This window comes from Coregonus clupeaformis, chromosome 16, assembly GCF_020615455.1.
Source record: "Coregonus clupeaformis isolate EN_2021a chromosome 16, ASM2061545v1, whole genome shotgun sequence".
Classification (NCBI taxonomy): domain Eukaryota; kingdom Metazoa; phylum Chordata; class Actinopteri; order Salmoniformes; family Salmonidae; genus Coregonus; species Coregonus clupeaformis.
Window position 1 is genome coordinate 35680255 of NC_059207.1, and position 19761 is coordinate 35700015.

The window sequence follows — 19761 nt, forward strand, 5'->3', positions numbered from 1 at the left end:
CTCAGTCAGAGGCAGATATAATTTCATGCCAATTTAGAAGAGTCCTGTAGGGCTTTATCATCAGCAGCACTCCAGTCCCAGGGATAGGTGATGCAGCTGCTCTGCATAGAGTGATTCCAACATGTTCTACTTTTAAAGAGACACTCACATGCAAGTCATCATCTCATTCTCTTGCACAGTGCAAGGCACTACCCCCTTTTATTATTAGTATAGATGTGTAATATCCTTAAAATAATCCAAGTGCAAGGCAGGTCCACTCCCTGGAAGAAAAATGTACTTCTCCATTAGTCCATTATTATAACACGTCATGTTTTTGCTAGGAGACAACCAGAGGAGAGGTTTTCTGGTGGGTTTGTATTTGGCCACAGGGGAGCATTCTCTTCACTGGAGAAAAATACATATTGGACATAAAGCACGTGCACTTTGTGAGATGAGTGGGCATACTGCACTTGCTTGACAAAGCCAGGGATAATGTTCAGAAGTGCAAGTCTTCTCCTCAGAAGCCAATTGCACCATGCTTTTACACAGATGCTGTATGAAGAAGACATAGATCATCTATCACTACCCTCTTGCAGCGCATCCAATTTATTCGCACTCATTTGATGTTATGAAATGTGACAGATGAAATATAATATCTCTTGTAAGATATTGCATGTAATAATTCTTCATTAACATCATTAGGCTGGCCACCACACCTGCCAAAATACCTGTACACGGTCTGTCAACAATGTGATGAGACCATTGAACAATGCTCTATTATAAATGCGGTAAGAAGATCATTCTTCTCCCTATGCATTATATATTCATTATGTCTTTCTCTTTCCCAGAAAACTTGTGACATTAATTGGCAGCGTGACAAATCAGATGTGCAGTGAAATGTGGTGTGACTGAGGAGAGCAGTGGAGGATTAAATCCAACAGGCAATCTCTCCACAATCCCTTCATTTGACTGGGGAAATACGCAGGGACGAGAACGAGAATGCGATTGAATTGAACTAAAGATAGATGCACAGAAAGCGGATGTAGGAAAGTGTGCTATAATTGAGTAATCATATATGCCTTACACCAAACTTGGGTCCCAATTCATTTAACCATGGCTAGTTATACATTGCCTAGTGAAAGTCTACAAAATCTAAAAAGGGATTACATTCGTTTTTTTCCTACAGATCTACATAACCTGCTCCACATTTTCAAAGTAAAAAAATATAGAACATTTTCTAAATGTATAAAAAACTAAAAAAGAAGATGTCTTGATTGCATATGTCTTCACACCCCAGAGTTAATACTTGGTGGAAGCACCTTTGGCAGCAATTACAGCTGTAATTCATTTTGAATAAGATTCTACCAACTCTGCACAACTCTTAGGGCAACATAATTGCTCAAGCTCAGTTTATTTGGTTCGGAATCATTAATGGACAGCAATATTCAAACCTTGTCTCTGATTTTCAATCCATTTTAATGTCAGGACTGAGACTGAACCCTTCAGGAACACTCAACACCTCACGCCGAAATATAAAACTCTATCCCAGGGTCATGTATTCAGAAGACTGAGGCAGGATTTCCTCTAACTTTTTACCTGGGCTTTGCTCCTTTCATATTATTTTGATCCTGACAAACTCCCTAGGCCCTGTCAGTGACAAACATACCCATAACATGATGCTGCCACCACAATACTTGAAAAGTGATCAACAACATTGCATTCACGCCACATTACTAGCATGTATGACAAAGTGAAAAGAAAGAAGCCTGTGTTAAATAAATATATTTCAAATCATCCATTATGTTTGCAAAAAGGCCATTAAGTAATACTGCAATGAAATACTGCAAATAAATTAACTTTTTGGACAATTACACATGTATTTTTTAAAATCCTCATCAATCTACACACAATACCCCATAATGACGAAGCAAAAACAGATTTTTAGAAACGTTTGCAAAAAAATACAAAAATAAAAACTGAAATATCACATTTACATGCTGTAAGTATTCAGACCCTTTACTCAGTACTTTGTTGAAGCACCTTTGGCAGCGATTACAGCCTCGAGTCTTCTTCGGTATGACACTACAAGCTTGGCACACCTGTATTTGGGGAGTTTCTCCCATTCTGCTCTGCAGATCCTCTCAAGCTCTCTCCAGAGATGCTCGATCGGGTTCAAGTCCGGGCTCTGGCTGGGCCACTCAAGGACATTCAGAGACTTGGAAGGTGAACCTTCGCCCCAGTCTGAGGTCCTGAGTGCTCTGGAGCAGGTTTTCATCAAGGATCTCTCTGTACTTTGCTCCGATCATCTTTGCTTCGATCCTGCCTAGTCTCCCAGTCCCTAATGCTGAAAAATATCCCCACAGCATGATGCTGCCACCACCATGCATCAACGTAGAGATGGTGCCAGGTTTCCTCCTGACGTGACGCTTGGCATTCAGGCCACAGAGTTCAATCTTAGTTTCATCAGACCAGAGAATCTTGTTTCTCATGGTTTGAGAGTCTTTATGTTCTTTTTGGCAAACTCCAAGTGGGCTGTCATGTGCCTTTTACTGAGGAGTGGCTTCCGTCTGGCCACTCTACCATAAAGGCCTGATTGGTGGAGTGCTGTAGAGATGGTTGTCCTTCTGGAAGTTTCTCCCATCTCCACAGAGGAACTCTAGACCTCTGTCAGAGTGACCATCGAGTTCTTGGTGAGCTCCCTAGCCAAGGCCCTTCTCCCCCGAATGCTCAGTTTGGCTGGGCCGCCAGCTCTAGGAAGAGTCTTGGTGTTTCCAAACTTCTTCCATTTAAGAATGATGGAGGCCAATGTGTTCTTGGGGGCCTTCAATGCTGCAGACATTTCTTGGTACCCTTCCACAGATCTGTGCCTCGACACAATCCTGTCTCGGCGCTCTACAGACAATTCCTTCGACCTATTTACCATAGGTGGACTCCAACCAAGTTGTAGAAACATCTCAAGGATAATCAATGGAAACAGAATGCACCTGAGCTCAATTTCGAGTCTCATAGCAAAGGGTCCGAACACTTATGTAAATAATTTATTTCTGTTTTTAATATTTTATAAATTTGCAAAAATTTCTAAAAACATTATGGGGTATTGTGTGTAGATTGCTGAGGATTTTGTTTTATTTAATCAATTTTAGAATAAGGCTGTAACATAACAAAATGTGGAAAAAGTCAAAGGGTCTGAATACTTTCCGAAGGCACTGTATGTTGCCCTGAGAGTTGTGTAGAGTTGGTAGAATCTTATTCAAAATGATTTACAGCTGTAATTGCTGCCAAAGGTGTTTCCACCAAGTTTTTACTCTGGGATGTGAAGATATATGCAATCAATACATCTTCGTTTTTTTTAAATTGTATTAATTTAGAAAATGTTCTATACTTTTTCTTTAACTTTGAAAATGTGAATCAGGTTGGCAGATCTGTAGGAAACAAATCTAATTTAATCCTTTTTAGATTTGATTTGAAGGCAGCAAAAAGGTGACAACTGTGCAAGGGGTGTGTAAACTTTCACTAGGCACTATATATAAAGGGTTTGAATGAACATTGAACAAGTATAATTTCACTGTCCTCATGATCTGCACAATATAATACTTCTTATTACAACACATATTGCACATCATAATCCATCAATCGATTTCACCCATACCTTTTAGTTTGAAAATCAACTCAAGCTTTTAATATCATATCCTAAAAATAGTATTTTGTACCCTCTCTGTACCACAGCAGTAGGCTCTTGAATATTCTGGGTTTCAGTGAAACACTACATACCTCTAACCTTGGTTAATGAAGATGGATTGAACTAACACTGTTACCATGGATCCATCCACATTACTACCAGCATTACCTAAGTTTTATTCAGACATGGCCTTTATCAAAACCTAGCTGGCTCAGTAACTACAAGATCCAGTTGATTTCAGTTGGGAAAGAACACCGTTATGTCTTTTACATCCACACAAGACTGAACCTGCCAGATGTCTGGCCACTACCACCAGACAGGGGTGTTTTCCAAGCCTTGCTTGAGACCTTGTACCAGAGTAGGCCTACTACCAGAGGAATAACGTAAAACGGGCCAGTAGTGCATTTATGTTAGTATTTTTTTAGAATCCATTGTTAGGACAATGTAACTGCCTCACACTTTAGTAATGAAATGTGAAGTCCTGCAGACCTTTTTTATGCATGTCTGTCTGGTATGTGTTGTCATTTCTCCAAAAACAAATAAATGTAAAATCCTTACTCTGGCAAGTATTTCCTGTCTGGACTAAATCAGTCCCCTCCAGACTAAATCAATAAAGCTCTGCATCAAAAACTGAAGTCAAATACTTCCAAATACTTGAGGTGTGCTTGATTAAGCTTGCCTGATACAAAATGAACCATCAAACCATGTTGTTGTCCCAAATGTGCAAACTGGTCCCACCCTGCACATTGGTCAAGCTAAATCAAGCAAACTATTAAAGTATTTGACATATGCACAGGTCTGCTGTACTCTCAAGAGAATTTGGAGACATACAGTTTTATGCCAGTCTTGCAGAGACATCTAGTGGTTGCCCAATTAATAATGTATCCAACTAGGAAATTGTGTGGTAATGGGTACTTTCTGTTTTCTTCAAATAAAAGTGTAACAGAAGTTACCTGGTACCAAATGGTGTCTTGTGGTGCTTGGTAAGTTATTATTGGGTTATTACTGTGTACTTACCATTTCACCATGTAAATTCCCAATAACTACCTGGAAATGTATCTACCATAAAATGGTGTTTCATAAAGTTAGTTTGGAGGTTAATCAAATGAACACAACATCAATCACAAGGAAGTATCACTGAGCCACACTGAGAAGATCCGGTTTTGGAGCACAGAGATGCATGGCCATTTAAATTTCACCCATTTAAGCTTCTATGTGCAAACAAGCTACAGACATAAATCTCCATAAGGGCTGGCTGCCTGTGTAGGGGGCCAGTAACAGATGCAGCTCAGGTGCAGAGTGTGTGGTGTATACAGTACACTGAGTGCAGTGGTGTAAAGTATTTAAGTAAAAATACTTTAAAGTACTACTTAAGTCATTTTTTGGGGTATCTGTATTTTATTTTACTATTTATATTTTTGACTACTTTTACTTCACTACAATCCTAAAGAAAATATGTACTTTTTACTCCATACATTTTCCCTGACACCCAAAAGTACATTTTGAATGCTTAGCAGGACAGAAATTGTCCAATTCACACACTTATCCAGAGAACATCCCTGGTCATCTCTACTACCTCTGATCTGGCGGACTCACTGAACACAAATGCTTTGTTTCTGAATGATGTCTGAGGGTTGGAGCGCTGGCTATCCGCAAATTTAAAAAACACGAACAATTGTGCCAACTGGTTTGCTTAATATAAGGAATTTGAAATTATTTATACTTTTACTTTTACTTGATACTAAAGTACATTTTTGCAATGACATTTACGTTTGATACTTAAGTATATTTAAAACCAAATACTTTTAGACTTTTACTCAAGTAATATTTTACTGGGTGACTTTCACTTTTACTTGAGTAATTTTCTATTAAGGTATCTTGACTTTTACTCAAGTATGACAATTGGGTACTTTTTCCACCACTGTACCCTACAAGGGAAAGGGTGAGTGACAGCACTAAAAGAGGGTTGTGCCAGGCCTGTTGAGACCTCTGCCTAGCAGCAATGGAGAAGAGTGGCAGTTTCCTTGACAAGGAGCAGATGCCTCTGTCCTCTATCCCCTCCCCCATCCCCCAATGCTACAATGAGGTTCCCTCCAAGCAAGTCTCAAAGGGGTCTGTGAGACACCCAATCTAAAGATACCATTTATACATATTCCAACAAATGAATCTCAACCAAACCCTCTTTTATCTCCTTATACAAAATACTTGTTTTATTTGTTTTATTTAACCTTTATTTAACTAGGCAAGTCAGTTAAGAACAAATTCTTATTTACAATGACGGCCTACATCGGCCAAACCCGGACGACGCTGGGCCAATTGTGCGCCGCCCTATGGGACTCCCAGTCACGGCTGGTTGTGATACAGACTGGAATCAAACCAGGGGGTCTGTAGTGACGCCTCAAGCACTGAGATGCAGTGCCTTAGACCGCTGCGCCACTCTGGAGTAGTGTTTAATGTAACAACAGTGAGGCGCAAGAATATATAGATATTGCTTAATCTGGTAAATTGCTATGGAATAATTGTGACACAACAAGCACACCACCTCACAGAGCAGAGGTCCAGCCAGCACACCCAACAGCCCTGAAACCATCATCGAGGAGCCACAGAAACTCAGAGAGCACTGTCTTCTGTAGGTTATGCAACTCCATGCTTTCACAGAACGCAGGTGGGGTGTCATTGGCCTTGGTTTCTCTAATGACTGCCTTGCCTGGTTCACCAACTACTTCTCAGATAGAGTTCAATGTGTCAAATCAGAGGGCCTGTTGTCTGGACCTCTGGCCGTCTCTATGGGGGTGCCACAGGGTTCAATTCTCGGGCCGACTCTATTCTCTGTGTATATCAATGATGTCGCTCTTGCTGCTGGTGACGCTTGGATCCACCTCTATGCGGACGACACCATTTTGTATACATCTGGCCCTTCATTGGACACTGTGTTAACAAACCTCCAAACGAGCTTCAATGCCATACAACACTCCTTCCGTAGCCTCCAACTGCTCTTAAACACTAGTAAAACTAAATGCATGCTCTTCAACCGAACGCTGCTTGCACACACCCACCCGACTAGAATCACTACTCTCGGCGGGTCTGACCTAGAGTATGTGGACAACTACAAATACCTAGATGTCTGGTTAGACTGTAAACTCTCCTTCCAGACTCACATTAAGCATCTCCAATCAAAAGTTAGATCGAGAATCGGCTTCCTATTTCGCAACAAAGCTTCCTTCACTCATGCTGCCAAACATGCCCTCGTAAAACTGACTATCCTACCGATCCTTGACTTTGGCGATGTCATTTACAAAATAGCCTCCAACACTCTACTCAGCAAATTGGATGTAGTCTATCACAGTGCCATCCGTTTTGTCACCAAAGCCCCATATACTACCCACCATTGTGACCTGTACGCTCTTGTTGGCTGGCCCTCACTACATATTCGTTGCCAAACCCACTGGCTCCAGGTCATCTATAAATCACTGCTAGGCAAATCCCCGTCTTATCTTAGCTCACTGGTCACCATAGCAACACCCACCCATAGTCTGCGCTCCAGCAGGTATATCTCACTGGTCATCCCCAAAGCCAACACCTCCTTTGGCTGCCATTCCTTCCAGTTCTCTGCTGCCAATGACTGGAACGAACTGCAAAAATCTCTGAAGCTGGAGACTCTTATCTCCCTCATTAACTTTAAGTGTCAGTTGTCAGAGCAGCTTACCGATCACTGCACCTGTACACAGCCTTTCTGAAATTAGCCCACCCAACTACCTCATCCCCATATTGTTATTTATTTTGCTAATTTGCACCCCAGTATCTCTATTTGCACATCATCTTTTGCACATCTATCATTCCAGTGTTAATACGAAATTGTAACTATTTTGCACTATGGCCTATTTATTGCCTTACCTCCATAACTTACTACATTCGCACACACTGTATATATATTTTCTGTTGTATTTTTTGACTTTATGTTTTGTTTTACCCCATATGTAACTCTGTGTTGTTGTTTTTATTGCACTGCTTTGCTTTATCTTGGCCAGGTCGCAGTTGTAAATGAGAACTTGTTCTCAACTGGCTTACCTGGTTAAATAAAGGTGAAATAAAAAAATATATAAAATTGCTTTATATATATATATATAATAATTAAGTAATTTAGCCATCAAACTGGACACCTTGAAATCCCCAAGGAAGCCTCACGTCTGCCTTCGAAACATTCATTTAACAATTTGCCATTTATCAGACACTCTTATCCAGAGCGACTTACAGTAGGGAACGCATACATTTCCGTACTGGTTCCCCATGGGAATCGAACCCCTAACCCTGCCAGTAAACAGATGAGGGATGGGGCTGGAGAAATGTACCACTCTCAAATTCATAGACAGAGCTATGGATGCAAGGACTGACCAACCATGATATCCAAATTATTTTTTACATGTTTTGAGGCTATGCAGTGTTTGTTTACAGTTACATTGTTTACAAACAAGGGAGTAAAACAGGCTTATATTTTGGGTTCTGATAGAGTAGAATTAAGCTCATGCTGCAGTTCTAAGTTATAGGGCTCTATTTTAACAAACCTAGCACAGTGGTAAATCTAAGTGCTGGTGGTAGCACTATAGGTCCAGGGGTGTGTCAGAAATATGTTTCCTATTTTCACAGCAGGAAATGACCCTTCAATAAGCCACACCCCAGAATGTTGGGCAACCAATCACAGTGCTCCAATGGATAGCTACTGTGCTACTGTGATTCCTGAAACGCAGAGCCTGTTGGAGTATTTTTCTAATCTGAAATTCTGCTTTTGTTACATTGTTTACTAGCTCAGCTGGTTAACTAGCTCTCAGTCTCATTAACCACCAAACGTTGTTAACCCTAGCTAGCTAGCCACTTAATATAACTTATTTCTCAAAATATGTGTTAGCTATCTAGCCAAGATATGAATACAACTCCCATCTGCTGTTGACATTTTTTACATTTGAGTCATTTAGCAGACGCTCTTATCCAGAGCGACTTACAGGAGCAATTAGGATTAAGTGCCTTGCTCAGGGGCACATCGACAGATTTTTCACCTAGTCAGCTCGGGATTAGAACCAGCGACCTTTCAGTTACTGGCACAATGCTCTTAACCACTAAGCTACCTGCCGCCCCATCCGTTTTAGATCTGAGAGTGTGGTGTCAAGACAACGATGCTGACATGCTGTGATGACAAGAAATCCGCTGACACTGTCCTTGATTATAATGGTTTATTACATCAAAGATTACAGTATCAATTTACAGACTCCTGCAGAAATCCGGAGAACAACTGACCCAATCTCTAATATGTTATTCTCTCCGTCCTTTGTTCAAAACATGGTATTTATATCCTATTTAACATAAGATGGGTGGTTTTTGATATCATATCTCCAAATGTCCTCTCCTCTATTCCAATGAGCCTATGTAGTAATGCTTTCCAGATGTTTTAGCAAAGCAGAGTAAAGTTCATCTATCACACCATTTGCAAACGTCAGCCAAAATTATAGACTTTCAGATACTACAAGAGCAATAGTTATCACCAAAAGTAGTTATAGCTTTGACTGCATGCTGACAGTGAATTCAAAGCCATTCAGTGGCTAGCTAGACTACAAACATAATTTTACCAGGTTCCCATGAGGCAATTGTAAAGACAGTCCACCACAACAAACCCGAGTTTCCTGATTAGCAAGGGGTAGTCTGTGTTTAATTTCATTGTGTATTAGAAACACAGTTTGAGACCATTGTCAGGAGATTTCGCCAGTGGTTTAACCAGTTAAATGTAAATAAATGTAATAAACAATGTAATCTACGTAATCCCCCAAGGTAATTATTTATCATGATAGGGCCATAAACAATAACTAGTAATGCTGCATCCTCAAATAAAGGTTAAAATCTCACCTTTCTGTTAAAAATGGTTAGAAATTGCTGAGGTGTAGTCGCTTTTGAGGACACAAGCTCAAGTACAGTTGTGGTCAAAAGTATTGGTCTTCACCAATGTTTGCTGCTTCAGTGTTTTTAGATATTTTTGTCAGATGTTACTATGGTATACTGAAGTATAATTACAAGCATTCCATAAGTGTCTAAGGCTTTTATTGACAATTACTTTAAGTTTATGCAAAGAGTCAATATTTGCAGTGTTGACCCTTCTTTTTCAAGCCCTCTGCAATCCGCCCTGGCATGCTGTCAATTAACTTCTGGGACACATCCTGACTGATGGCAGCCCATTCTTGCATAATCAATGCTTGGAGTTTGTCAGAATTTGTGGGTTTTTGTTTGTCCACCCGCCTCTTGAGGATTGACCAAAAGTTCTCAATGGGATTAAGGTCTGGGGAGTTTCCTGGCCATGGACCCAAAATGTCGATGTTTTGTTCCCCGAGCCACTTAGTTATCACTTTTGCCTTATGGCAAGGTGCTCCATCATGCTGGAAAAGGCATTGTTCGTCAGCAAACTGTTCTTGGATGGTTGGGAGAAGTTGCTCTCAGAGGATGTGTTGGTACCATTCTTTATTCATGGCTGTGTTCTTAGGCAAAATTGTGAGTGAGCCCACTCCCTTGGCTGAGAAGCAACCCCACACATGAATGGTCTCAGGATGCTTTACTGTTGGCATGACACAGGACTGATGGTAGCGCTCACCTTGTCTTCTCCGGACAAGGTGTTTTCCGGATGCCCCAAACAATCGGAAAGGGGATTCATCCGAGAAAATGACTTTACCCCAGTCCTCAGTAGTCCAATCCCTGTACCTTTTGCAGAATATCAGTCTGTCCTTGATGTTTTTCCTGGAGAGAAGTGGCTTCCTCACTGCCCTTCTTGACACCAGGCCATCCTCCAAAAGTCTCACACCTGCCTGCTGCCATTCCTGAGCAAGCTCTGCACTGGTGGTGCCCCGATCCCGCAGCTGAATCAACTTTAGGAGACGGTCCTGGCGCTTGCTGGACTTTCTTGGGTGCCCTGAAGCCTTCTTCACAACAATTGAACCTCTCTCCTTGAAGTTCTTGATGATCCGATAAATGGTTGATTTAGGTGCAGTCTTACTAGCAGCAATATCCTTGCCTGTGAAGCCCTTTTTGTGCAAAGCAATGATGACGGCACGTGTTTCCATGCAGGTAACCATGGTTAACAGAGGAAGAACAATGATTTCAAGCACCACCCTCCTTTTAAAGCTTCCAGTCTGTTATTCTAACTCAATCAGCATGACAGAGTGATCACCAGCCTTGTCCTCGTCAACACTCTCACCTGTGTTAACGAGAGAATCACTGACATGATGTCAGCTGGTCCTTTTGTGGCAGGGCTGAAATGCAGTGGAAATGTTTTTGGGGGATTAAGTTCATTTTCATGGCAAAGAGGGACTTTACAAATAATTGCAATTCATCTGATCACTCTTCATAACATTCTGGAGTATATGCAAATTGCCATCATAAAAACTGAGGCAGCAGACTTTGTGAAAATTAATATTTGTGTCATTCTCAAAACTTTTGACCACGACTGTACACAGTACAAATATAATAAAAAAATGATGTATTTCCTATTGAACAAAACTATGAATAAGGCTTGAAATCATTTATATGCTTTCTAAGTATAGCATAATAAAATTATAAAACAACTAACTGTAAGATTTCACCTTCCTTACAACTGTAAAATACATATTTGTATGTTTGTGTTAGAGAAATTTGAATATTTTCTAAAGATATCTCTTGATCAAAACGTCTGCCCCCATCGCTGTGAATGTCTCACATAACTCTAGCTTTGCTTCCTGAACTTGTTAGGAACTCGCCTTTCATCTCATATTAATATTGTCCATCTATAACAGAAAGTGTTTTTTTGTTTAAAATCTATGAATTATTTTAGATTAATGTCTATAAATCGATCTTTGAATGTGCTACCGTGATGAAACCACTCTCTCCTGATGCACTACGATGTAATGATTGCAAGCATGTGCTTTGTCAAATATTTTTGCCTGTGCTGGCGCTGCAGACGGCTATAGGTCTGCTAATGCAGGACTATTAAAGGCCCAGTGCACTACTTTTTTATTAATATATTTTTTTTATGATTTTTCAGGGGGTGCTGCACCACCCTCAGCACCCCTACTTCCCGTGGCTATGAGTGGCTGTGATGTAGGGTTCAGCCAGGAGTTGATGGACAGTTGGAAGAGCGAATGAAATGGTAGGAGGCACATCCCATTTTCAAGTGGTTTCAGATTTCACATCCTATGTCACACAGGCTCAGAAAAAAGGTCCTTACATGTAAGAGGTGTTCATGGGGAATTGGGCTTCCCAGGAAAATGTTGTCGGAGGTTGTAACAGTAACCAAGTGAAGGGTAAATTATGAGCGCAAGGGCTGGGTTTTGATTAATAAACAAGTTGTAGGTGTGACGATGGCTTGGCCACTCACTGGCCAATCAACACGTTCCATGGCTTAATAATGCATTAACCTAATGCAGCAGGCATAAATAAAAGAAATGCCTGAAACTAGATCCCCTACATACTGGTCTTGACCCAAAAATATGTTTTAACTGTTGGGGAAGGTTCTCTTCTTCACTGTTCAACCAATCCAGTAAATGTGGAGGAGGAGTTCAGATGGAGTATTGACTTGTTAACGTCCAAAAGCGGAAGTCGCATCACAGGCTCTGTGTATTATTTAACATTATTATTAAAATAGTACTCACTTATAGGAATGGGTAATTGTTAACAAGTTGCTAGCTATCCCATTAAGCCATCAACGAAAGCCACATATTTTCATAATCTTCTCTGTTTTGGTAACTTCCTGTTCTTCGACAGACTCTGGCTCGACTGAAGACAACGCAAAGTTTAAAAAAAAGTCAAAGTATGTGGTGTCCGTCTTGCAAGGGAGCCTTCAACCGCAAGGGGGGCATTGCATTTTCACTCCATTGTGGACGTCACCATTGAAATGCATGACATCCGGCGCAACGTAACAGAGTGCTTATGGGTAATGTGAACGAGGCGCTGCATGGTCAATCCGCTGTCTGCATTGGCAATGCAGCATTTATGGTGATATGGCCTCTGCAGAAGTCAGGGCAATCATACTTCTTGCGCTCTGCAGAGCAGCGCAGAGCTGTTAAGCAGAGCTGTTGTGAAGGAAGTTGTCAAGGAAGTGAGTTTGTGTTTATACAGGACCTCCCGCCCCCACCTACCGTCAACCAATCATGTCAATGCAGAGCTATACAGAGCCCTCAGAATTGTTAAAAAATTTGGCGATGCGGTAAGGAGCTCAATTTGGCCTCTGTATGCTTCCGGAGGCTCCGCCATTGTGTCACACCCTCCATACTGGAGCCTCCAACCACAAATGTTGGATAAAGCATAAATTGGCTTTTAGCGGCCGACAAAAATAGAGCCCATATTCTTCAAGAATCAATGGGTACCTATATATTATTCATTTTAAAGTAAAAAATGTATGTAGTCTACCAATCGCAGATTGCCCATTTAAAAGTATCCCCTCCCCACACAATAAAAATTCTGGAAATGTGCTGTCACAAATATGCCCCTGCCCTGTTTGTCACCAGAGCGGTTTAGAGCGTATTACTATTTACCTGTGAATAAATTCATGAAATGGAGAATGGATTAAACTATTTACCAATTTAATAACCAGACCGTCATACAAACTTGCTATGCTGAATTCTTGATGCACAACCAAACTGCTGCTATATGCTGCCATATGCTGCCAGCACGCCCACAAGTGAGGCACTCTGGCAATTTATGTTGTGCTAGTGTACACAGAAGACAGAGAAAGGATTGGACAGAAGGTCTCTGGTCGTGCTGGTGAATGGTAGCTGATAGTGTAGGCTAGAGATGACATGCAGGAGCTTCCTGAAGGAATTTGTAGTCTTGCTGAGGTCTTCTCTGTTGCTAATTAGCATTTCAAATTTTTTAGAGTAAATTGAGGTGAAAATATTGATAAAACTCACGTTGTCCGAGAGAGAATTACACGGTTATCAAAATTTCACGCCAGGGTAAGCCTACACAAAACACATACCTTACAGCGCATTCGGAAAGTATTTAGACCCCTTGACTTTTTCCACATTTTGTTACGTTACGGATTTAAAAATATAAAAAATCCTCATCAATCTACACACAATACTCCATAATGACAAAGTGAAAACAGGTTTTTGGAAATTTTTGCAATTTTATAAAATATTAAAAACAGAAATAAATTATTTACATAAGTGTTCGGACCCTTTGCTATGAGACTCGAAATTGAGCTCAGGTGCATTCTGTTTCCATTGATTATCCTTGAGATGTTTCTACAACTTGGTTGGAGTCCACCTATGGTAAATTGATTTGGAAAGGCACACACCTGTCTATATATGGTCCCACAGTTGACAGTGCAGGTCAGAGCAAAAACCAAGCCATGAGGTTGAAGGAATTGTTCGTAGAGCTCCGAGACAGGATTGTGTCGAGGCACAGATCTGGGGAAGGTAACCAAAAAATGTGTAGCAGCATTGAACGTCCCCAAGAACACAGTGGCTTCCATCATTCTTAAATGGAAGAAGTTTGGAACCACCAAGACTATTCCTAGAGCTGGCCGCCCGGCCAAACTGAGCAATCGGGGGAGAAGGGCCTTGGTCAGGGAGGTGCCAAAGACCTGATGGTCACTCTGACAGAGGTCTAGAGTTCCTCTGTGGAGACGGGAGAACCTTCCAGAAGGACAACCATCTCTGCAGCAAAGTACAGAGAGATTCTTGATGAAAACCTGCTCCAGAGCACTCAGGACCTCAGAATGGGGCGAAGGTTCACCTTCCAACAGGACAATGACCCTAAGCACACAGCCAAGACAACGCTAGTCAGCTAGCTTGCTAAATAGAAATGATCTTAAGGATCGGAGCCTTTTTTTCAATTTTCGCCTAAAATGACATACCCAAATCTAACTGCCTGTAGCTCAGGACCTGAAGCAAGGATATGCATATTATTGATACCATTTGAAAGGAAACACTTTGAAGTTCGTGGAAATGTGAAATTAATGTAGGAGAATATAACACATAAAATCTGTAAAAGATAATACAAACAAAAAAACATGCGTTTTCAATATAATATTGCAGTTTAGGCGCAATTTAGATTTTGGCCACTAGATGGCAGCAGTGTGTGTTCAAAGTTACAGATTGATCCAGTGAAGCATTGCAATACTGGACTATTTTGTATCAAGTCTGCCCAAATGTGCCGAATTGGTCAATTGATACATTTTCAACTACATAACTATATAGAACATACAAAAATGATGTGGTAATATAAAATGTAAGTTTACACACTCCCAGGAATGTCATACATGATGAATCATTATCTTATACACTAACTTTCACACATCTAGATGGCCGGACGGAGTGGGTGTGGAACCAGAGACAACAAGGGTTCAAACTGTAGAACCCAGTTCCTACATTTGAATATAAAAATGGATTTTATCAAACAAAACTATGCTACATTTAATCTCTGGGACCATCAGGATGACAAATCAGAGCAAGATTACTGAATGTAAGTACATTATTTACCTTCAGAGGTGAATGTATCAAAGCAGTTGCCGTGCTAAGTTTTTTTTTTTGTGCACTCTCCTCAAACAATAGCATGGTATTTTTTCACTGTAATTGCTACTGTAAATTGGACAGTGCAGTTAGATTAACAAGAATTTAAGCTTTCTGCCCATATAAGACACGTCTATGTCCTGGAAAGTTTGCTGTTACTTACAACAGTCATGCTATTCACATTAGCGCACGTTAGCTAAACCGTCCCGTATACAGGACACCGATCCCGTAGAGGTTAACTATGACAAAACAATATGCATAATCATTTGTCTCTCCATTAACTACTATATTCCTCTCAACTGTACAGTTTTTAGATGATTCGTTATGACGACTCACATTTGATTCAATCCTTGAATATTTGTCAGCCATCTTTCCTGAAGAACGTCTATGGTGTTTGGTAGCAGAGCATCATATTCGTCATGGGAACCACTCGATATGATTGGTCATCGCCCAGCGTTCGCTGCTTGTTATTTACGTAAAGTTGGGAAATGCTGTTTTTCACCGCCTCCCACTCCACATTAGCACAGCCCAAAGGTCCCACGCCCACTCTGCTCCTCACCGCTTTCCTGCCATTGAAAATGAACGGGAAGCGGTGTTTCACCTAGTGACATCTTATCAAGAGGTCTTGGTCTCCACTCTGTCTGCTGCTAAATTCTGCTCTGAGGAACTCTTTCCCTTATCTCAGCTCTGATGGGCCTCAGCTCACAACTATATCTGCCCCACAGGGCAAGCAGCCACACAGGGAATCCACATTCACAGGTTGGCTACCAAATAAACCCACTAACTGAATGATTCAATTGATGACATATTACAGAGAAATCGATCTATTATATTACATTTACATTTGAGTCATTTAGCAGACGCTCTTATCCAGAGCCACTTACAGTTAGTGAGTGCCTACATTATTCTTTTATATATATATATATATATATATTTAGACAAATTTACTGGCCCCCCGTGGGAATTGAACCCACAACCCCGGCGTTGCAAACGCCATGCTCAACCAACTGAGCTACATCCCTGCCGGCCATTCCCTCCCCTATCCTGGACGACGCTGGGCCAATTGTACGCCGCCCCATGGGTCTCCAGGTCGCGGCCGGCTACGACAGAGCCTGGATTTGAACCAGGATCTCTAGCGGCACAGCTAGCACTGCAATACAGTGCCTTAGACCACTGCGCCACTCGGGAGATATTATATATGTTGGCCTTATATTTCATTATAAAAACAATTATATTTTAATTATAGATGGAGCTTTTAAAAAACTTTATGTTTTAAAACAATCAGAAACGCCAAACAATACTTTTACGTTTCATAAAAATATAATTATAGAGATGTAATTGCATTGGTATTTTAGGTAAGCATAATATAAATATAAATACTTAACATACAATGCAGTAGGCTACAGCTTTATCATGAAATCTGTTATTAATACTTCAAGTTACTTCACTACATATTTGTCGCCAAACCCACTGGCTCCAGGCCATCTATAAATCACTGCTAGGCAAATCCCCGCCTTATCTTAGCTCATTGGTCACCATAGCAACACCCATCCGTAGTATGCGCTCCAGCAGGTATATCTCACTGGTCATCCCCAAAGCCAACACCTCCTTTGGCCGCCATTCCTTCCAGTTCTCTGCTGCCAATGACTGGAACGAATTGCAAAAATCTGTGAAGCTGGAGACTCTTATGTCCCTCACTAACTTTAAGCATCAGTTGTCAGAGCACCTTACCGATCACTGCACCTGTACACAGCCCATCTGAAATTAGCCCACCCAACTACCTTATCCCCATATTGTTATTTATTTTGCTCATTTGCACCCCAGTATCTCTATTTGCACATCATCTCTTGCACATCTATCATTCCAGTGTTAATACTAATTGTAATTATTTTGCACTATGGCCTATTTATTACCTTACCTCCATAACTTGCTACATTTGCACACACTGTATATATATTTTATGTTGTATTTTTGACTTTATGTTTTGTTTTACCCCATATGTAACTCTGTGTTGTTGTTTTTATTGCACTGCTTTGCTTTATCTTGGCCAGGTCGCAGTTGTAAATGAGAACTTGTTCTCAACTGACTTACTTGGTTAAATAAAGGTTAAATAATTGTTTTTTTTTTAAGTATAGAAGTGAATGGGCAAATTTGGTGCATTCACTGATAGTTATCTAAACTGCAATCCAGTTAGCACAAGTGGTGCTAGTATCTCCCTCCTTTCGATGGCTGTCAAGGTAAGATTGGAATCGGTTTCCCTATTTGATTAAAAGTTCAGAGGAAAAGAGCCACTGTGTCTCCGAGTTTGTTTACCTTTACCCAAGGTCCATGACAGGACAGGCTCCTCGGCCTTGTGGCATTGTTTAGCAGCTTTGTCGACGGAACAATAATGACCTCTTCGTTCGTTTAAATAGCTGAGCTTATGCCAGGTCATATGTCAGGTAATATGTAAATATAGTGATATCTTTAGCAATGGTGTAATATATAAAACGAAGATTTGAAAAACAGGAAAAAGCTATTTTACAATCAGTGAGGAAAAGTGTGTGTTTGCAGGGGATTCCGGATAGAGAAAACCAAATCTAATTCGTTCAGGGGGAAAAGTAGACCTACAGGATATGAGCCTATATTTCGTTTTGGGCACTTTGCCAAATAATAATAATGCCAATAATAAACAATAGCCTAATTGTTTTATAAGAAGATTCATAATACAACTATAATACAATGTATAATTCAATTAGCAATAGTATATTCCCATTAGGCCTCCCATTTACTGTTGATATCGTGTTTGTTTTTTTGTTGTCCTTTTAATAGTTTGTGTTATTTGTTGTAGAAGTACTTGTAGGCCTATACAAGTCTAAATTGAATATGAGTGGTTGCAGCGAGAGGATGTGATCTCACAGCACAATTAAATATTACATCAATTATTTATTGTCATGTAGGCCTACAAAAAGACCAAGTCCGTCAGAACAATATGATCAATTTAGCGAAATATAAGCTAAACAAAACGAATTAGTTAAACAATAAATGTATTATAGTAGATCAATACACATAGGCCTAGTTAGAATAAAACAACGTTTTTAAGTACAGTAGGCTATAGGCATACACTTCGATTTGCCTGTAGGCCTATTTGTTGATGTTTTCCACAATTAACCTTGCCGTTGCATAACCCAATTTAAACGTATTCACATGTACAGGTAAACAAACAAAAACATGATGAGAGTCGGGTGGTTGTTTTGAAATAGTTTCTCACCATGCTCTTTTACCCGGTAAAGTTGCCTGAAAGTGTCGTTGTTGGAAAGGCCTCTCTATATTTTCCATGATGTGCATGTCAACTATAACGTTATTGGGCATTTGCGTGGCACTTGGAATGGATTGCATACTCGGATAATTGCAATATGAGTTTTAACCATATCCATATAGAGCAGGGTTCTTCAATTCCGGTCCTTGAGGGCCGAAACACTTCTGTTTTTTATTTCTACCTGGTAGTTAATTGCACTCACCTGGTGTCCCAGGTCTGAATTAGCCCCTGATTAGAATGAGAGGATGAAAAACAGAGGTGTTTCGGCCCTCCAGGACCGGAATTGAAGAACCCTGATATAGAGGGTTGAAAGAGCCAATTGTCACGTTGTATGACGCTGAATGAGATCCTCCCATGCACGGTTTGCAGTCCCGAACCAAAGCAGGCACTGCCACCCGTGGTGAAGGCGGGTATCCAGCCAATTCCAGAGATTTGTCTTTGCGGCTTGCACTTGTACCTCCTCTTTTGAAACCAGATTTTGACTTGAGTGGAAGTAAGCTTAAGATAATTGGCGAGGTGGTCCCGCGCTCTGGTGCAGAAATGTACCTCTGCTGTTCGAAACGCCGTTCCAGCTTAAAAACCTGTTTGGGAAAACAGCACCCGTTGCATTCTGCGCAATCTTTGCTTTGGTTTGTCTGGAAAGGTATTGTCTTTTTTCCCATCACAACCCAACGAACCGTCAACACGCATACCTGCAATAATAAGAAATAGCAATGTAAGACCCATAATTTAGGCATAGGCCTACTTCAATTGAAATTGCTTCATGCACTCCTTTAGGCTATACAAAAACTTTGGACCGAAACGTTGTCAATAAAGATGGTAATTGGGAGCATATTCAGTGTGCGGGTCTCAATTTGTTTTGTACAAGTCTACTTTATTAGCCCAGCACCTACGTTTTTTCAGGATGTGCATACGACCATAACGTTTTCTATAGAAGGTAAATAATTCATGACCCTTTACTAAGCATTATTTTATCCTAAAGTTATAGCCTAGGCCTCGTCATTGCCATGAACTTGTTATGTTTGGATAAACATTTCCAAAATGGAATTAGGTTTAGTTATTATTTATTTATTTTAAATAGTAATTTTGTGAATGTCTATTCAACAATGCTGATCATATTGTTAATGGAAATAGATGTTTTGGCATGAGCAACAGGATGAGACACATACGCTGTCATGTAGCATCAAGAGGCAGGGTTAGGGCCAATAACGTCTTGACTAATTCGGGGTTGTTTCAAAATTGTTGGTTTTAATTATTAAAAATACATTTACATTTCAATACAGTTC